This window comes from Gambusia affinis, linkage group LG04 (genome assembly GCF_019740435.1).
Source record: "Gambusia affinis linkage group LG04, SWU_Gaff_1.0, whole genome shotgun sequence".
Taxonomy (NCBI): domain Eukaryota; kingdom Metazoa; phylum Chordata; class Actinopteri; order Cyprinodontiformes; family Poeciliidae; genus Gambusia; species Gambusia affinis.
In genome coordinates, this window is record NC_057871.1 from 13325520 (window position 1) to 13331641 (window position 6122).

Here is a 6122-nt window from a genome sequence, read left to right on the forward strand (position 1 = left end):
GCAGTACATTTTCCTTTAAGACTTATTATGTGATCAGACCCTGAATGACAGATATTACATGTGTAAAGAGTATGGGAGGAAAACAAACCTAGTGCTGCTGTGGCAATCGAATCTGTGGCTGCCAGGGAACGTTTCATCATCACGCCCAATTTTTTCACTTGGTGCTCAGGGTGCAAACAGAGAGAAATGTGAGACATTTAATACCATTCTGATTGTTTTTTTTTTGCGAAAGAGACAGCAGCAGCTACACCAACAGGAGCTACATAAATGTCCGAGACTTTTACCTGCCAGGTTGTTTCCTTCAAAGTGGAAAGGAAAGGTTCCTGGTACCATTCAGAGGCGCTCTGTCGCAGAACAGGGTCACGTGTGGTGGACCCGGAGGAGGAACACAGAAGCGCAGACACAGGAGCCAGGGCTTCCAGGCCAAGAACGTTGACATTAGGCTGCTGTAGGGTAAATTTGTTAAAAGTCCCCAATAGATGTCAGCAAACTCAGACACCACTGGCTGGATCAGATACTGTCCTTCTGTTTGGAAATTTCCACAAAGAAGGGAGGTGCCATCAGGAAAAGCAACAATTATTCCATCAGCCGAGCACATGATTGTTGCTGCCATCTTTATCAGCAAAGCTCGCTCAAGTAAATTCATGGGAGTCGTAGGAAAACTTACAAAAGAATGTTTCATATTCTGATTACCCAAGGTGAAGGTCAGAGGCATCGTGAATAGCAGACTCTGTTCAGTCCATGAGAACCCTGTTAAAGACACAGTTCTTGATGTCAGAGAAAAGGAGGAGCAGAGTTCAGAGTGGAATGTGTGGCTCCGGTGTCAACCAGGAAGTCTGTGTGTTTTCCTTCCACTGTTGCAGACAACATGGGGTCTGCTGTACCCACATTGTCTCCGGGGTCCTCAGCAGTGTTTCAGTAGATGTTCTGTGTGGCCTCAGTATTCCCCTGAAAGCAATGTCCAGGAATCACATAAGGATTGTTGGGGATCAAACCTGGCAGTCTTTGGTATGTTCACACAGTGTTTGGCCCAGTGTCCAAAATGTCTGCACTGGTAGCACGTCAAGTTCCTTTGGCCCTTGGCCTCGTGCTCCGTGACCTTGCCCCATGGCCCCCATCCACATCCAGCCAAACGCCATCCCCGTCCACGAGGAAACGCTCTGTATCTGTTTGAGGATATAAAAAAGAAAAAGCAGGAGGAGGAACCAGTTCCCCCCCCCAGTATGATTAGAGTTTTGCCAGTAATTTGGAATTTTACCCTGTGTAGATTTATTTTGAGAAGATGCTGCTGCAACCATCACATGTTCTTGTTTTTTTTTTTTTTTTATTATTATTATTTAAGTAATGTAATTTTGTTTTGCTTCCTGCAATTGGAGTTTCAGCGTCTGAGTGCCTAAGCCCTCAAGACTGTTTTTTATTTTTATTCGTCCTGCGCCTTTAAGAGGTGATGAAGCAGGTGTCTTTTCCATCTCACATGTTCACACCCTGCGAGATCATTGATTGTGTTTTATAGACTGCATAACATATTCAGGGACGCCTTTTAAAACTGCTTCTTTAAACATTTCAATTAAGTTTGTGCATGGACCTTTAAGATTAACTGTAGATTTTCTGAGCCAGGTTTCTAGATATAATGTCATTTAGTTGGGACCAAACATGGGATTTGGTGATGATGGGGTTTGATCTAATACAGTCCAAGTCGGGGTTCTATTCCCAGTGTGGACTCCTGAAGTTTTGTGGGGTAGCAGTTCCCCCTTGACTGTCAAAGTACCTTCTGTGATATTAATTAGGGGATATATCCGCTTAGAACACGTGTCAAACTGAAGGCCTGTGGGCCAAATCCAGCCCGCTGTGGGTTTGTGCGGCCCTCCAGATTCTAAACTAAACACTAAGTGTGCTTAAATATTATGTCATCAATCAAATTAATGCAGTTCTATCCGTTTACTGCCAAATTATATCAATCAGTCGCTCCAGTTTCTTTTAGAATTATCAGGGAAATTCACCAAAATCAACAAATCCCTGCACTTTTCTGAGCAAATAATTGGGAGTTTTTGCAGTTTTAATAAAAAATGTGAAACTTCCTTACTTGAACTAAACAGCTGCCTCAAACCTAATTGATTTCCCATTATATGACCTGTACAGCGAGTAATAAAAAGTCAAATTTACCGTCATAAATAAGTGCAAATATTTCCAAATTGCTACCACAAACACTTTTTATTGCAAAAAATCACAAAAATTCAATGATATTTAAGAAATGCGTGATATTTTAACAGTTTGTGAATGGCTTTTATCAATACATTCTGGTACAACTGGCCCTTTAAGAGCAGTCATGTTCTTGATTTTGCCCAAAACGAAAATAGTCAAGTCTGTATTTTTATGCTAGTGTGTTCAGAGCTGGTGGCAATGACCCTTTTTTTAAAAAAAATTATTTTATGTTATTGTCCCTGTCAGGAACCCAATAGTTTTCATTTTGCCTGAGTTCTGTCTCTGCAGTCTGCCTGTTTTGTCTTCAGCCTCTTTTAGTGAAAACTCCTGCCTCTTTCTGTTTTTGTTTTTAATTGAAAAATTTTATTATCATTCAGTGTTGCCTCTTTTAATTATTCTCATTTGTGATCTTGCTATTGGAGCATTTGCCTGCATGTCAGCTAGAACAATTTTATCTATTGTTTGCTCTTTTTTATCTTAATTTAAGAGGATTCCAGTTCTATGTTATCCTGTTGCTGCTTTTGTTATTTTAACATTTGATCAGCTGACCTATGTCCCTTATAGAGCTTCATCCTGTCCTGTGGTGTGCATGGCACGCTTAAAATTATTAGTTTTACCTGGTAGTGACATTGTTTGTAGGAGACTTGTTAACAAAGAGGCAATTAATCAGAAATCTTACATGTAGATGTTGTCAAATTCATCAAGGTGGAACACTTCTGTCTGATTCTGACAGATGACACAACCCAAAGTTCGCTCCTCTGCAGAACATTGTTTTTTCTTGGGTTTTACACTTTTTAAACAAAAATTACCGTCCTAAAATTAAACCAAATCTAAAATCCTCTAATTCAATATGTCTTTATGAATTTAATAATCATCAATCAATCAGTCAAACCTAGTTTAAACTTTAGTCTAGAAAATGTTATTTATATTCACAATCATCAGTTTGAAATAACCAGTTATTTAAATCAAAGTTTCCTTTAATCTTTTATTTTATAGCAGTAGACATCTTTTTATAATTATTATTTATTAAATAATTAATAACTTCATCAGTTACTCAGTGCTTGAGTACGGTTTGTTTGTTCTCATAATCACACTAATTTTCATCAACCAAAGCAGCACAAACAGAAACATAAATATTTATCTGATTTTCAGTTAGTCACAAATTTTCAGTCTGCTTTTCTTGTTTTCCTATGCTCAAATTATCAATTTTATTGAAGCTTCATGAAATTTCCAATATTAGTTAACATATTTAATATGTTAATATTATCTTTTAGTTGTCAGGTTCCTGTTTTTAGGTAATGCGCACATTTTTATTTATTATTTATTCATTCATGTATTTATTTATTGTTATTAAAACTATGTCAGACATATGTTAGAATCCAGCAGTAACTGAACTACCTGCTGCTAGAGCACTTCACCCATTTTAATAAAATGTAAATTCATTTATAGAATGAAATTCTAAATTAACTGTTCAGTTTAAATGCAACAAATACTTTATGGTATATAAACACTTCAGTCTCAATTATTTTCAGCCCTTAAAACTGTTCAATTTAATTTCAAACTAGCATGTATTACCGGAATATTCCTTCTTTTCTTTTTTAATAAAGGAGAGAAAGTTTTACAAATCATTATTAGCTTAGACTCTGATAATTTTAAGTTGGTGAAATTTAGTAGCATAAATTTTGTTAGATCTTTTGCTGAAATTTTAGTGATTGTAGATTTTCTTCTAGTTATGCTAGTTATTCCCTCTATTTGCTCACCAACCATAAACAAAGGTCCTATAGGCTACCCCCTTTTAAATCAAATTTCTTCCTGTCGACCTCGTCTGCCATGCCTGGAGCAAGAATCACCTCTTCTCTCCTTCCTGCCTTTTTTTTTTTTTTTTTGTTATAATTTATTACTCACACACACGGGAGGTCTCTGTTTTTATTTTTATTTTTGTTCTTCCCTTTATTTTGAAATTCATCTTGCTCCGCCAGATAAGTTATTAGTCCGTCTATTTGTTCCCCGAGAGTCACCCAAGGGCCTGTGCCCCACTTTGAGTCGTAACCCTCATCCCTGGAGTCACTCTCCATTTTGCAAATTCAGAAATCACCTTATGTTTTGTTTAGTGGGCACGGCGGCACCTGCTCGCACGCGGCAGACAACACCACAGACAAAGTCAAACCTCTTTTACTGTCCGCAGACGGCACTTGATAACTTAAACACGGTTTGTTTTGTCGTGTTTAACCGTGTTTAAATTACAGTTCACCAGCACCAGAACACATGAGAGCAAAAACGTCTGCAGCTCTCACACACCCACAGCTGACACACACGCACTCCGCTCGGCGGCGGAGCTGACAAACAGACAGAGAACACTTAAAAGGATCCCCGCTTTGAGCCCTGGACGTTCTCTTTTATTCTAACTCATATTCGTCTTCCCACAAAGAAAACGTCTTTATTTTCTTCCCACACAGAAGAAATCTCTTATTCTCTTTTCAGTTATACTTCGTCCCAGGCTCAGATCGCGATCAGCTTTGTCGCAATCAACTTTTCGTCCCAGGCACAGGTCGCGATCAACTTTATCGCAATCAACTTTTTGTCCCAGGCACAGGTCGCGATCAACTTTATCGCAATCAACTTTTTTGTCCCAGGCACAGGTCGCGATCAACTTTATCGCAATCAACTTTTTGTCCCAGGCACAGGTCGCGATCAACTTTATCGCAATCAACTTTTTTGTCCCAGGCCGTCCCAGGCACAGATCGCGATCAATTCTATCGCAATCAACTTTTGTCCCAGGCCGTCCCAGGCACAGATCACGATCAACTCTATCGTAATCAACTTTTGTCCCAGGCTGTCCTAGGCACAGATCACGATCAACTCTATCGTAATCAACTTTTGTCCCAGGCTGTCCTAGGCACAGATCACGATCAACTCTATCGTAATCAACTTTTTCTTTTACTCTGCGGTCAGCTCTCTTGAGCTGGCTCGGATTGGCTACGCGTTTATTTTTGGAGCTTAGTCATCTCGGGATCTAAAACCGACAAAAACCCAGCCAAAACCTTGGTCGCGTCCGACGACTCACACACCTGTGTGAGTGGCACAAGGGGGAGACGGCCACCTCTCACTAATAAGCCAATCCAGCAAACATCTCTTTTTATTTCTATTTCATCTCTTTTTATTTCTATTTCATCTCTTTTTATTTCTATTTCATTACTTTGCACGCACACACATGAACGTACACACAGCTGACAATTCAAATCAGCTTGCTCTATTGACTCTTCCTAAACTATTACGGCTGATATTTTAACTTTTAGGCAGCCCCACAACAGACAGTGCAAATGCGTTCAAGGAAAAAACTTCCTTACTAGATTTTTTGGGCCCAACGCTGTTACACTGTCCGGCCAGGCCGCAGCAGCCCAAACGGCTGGCCAAATCTGCACAACTCTGCACGTGTGTCAACATGTAACCATCCTCTGCTACCAAGTTGTTGAACCAAATATACTATCGATGAATCGGAAGCATGTGATCACACGTGCAGAAAATCAGTCAAACACAAATAATCAGACTTTACTTATTTTATTCTTTTTAGCGCTAAAAAGAAAGAGACGCTTACCCTCACAGGCTAATTGGTTGTGACGTGAATACACCGGGACTAAACAGCATCTGATCAAAAACGGACGATCCATTCTTTATATCTAAGACACGCCTTATTGGTCGTCTGATGAACTACGTCAGCTAAGGAATGCCATGATATCATGGTGTCAGCTTAAGTTTCACTTCTACTGAAAGCCTTTTGTTTGAAAGTGAAACATGCAAGGTCAAGTTCCATTCCTCCAAAAGCTCTCTGTGCATAAATGAAACATACTATGTGTGAAATACAGCTGTATGTGCATGAGTACACGTGCAACCCTGGATAAGCGTCTCAACAGGATGTAAAC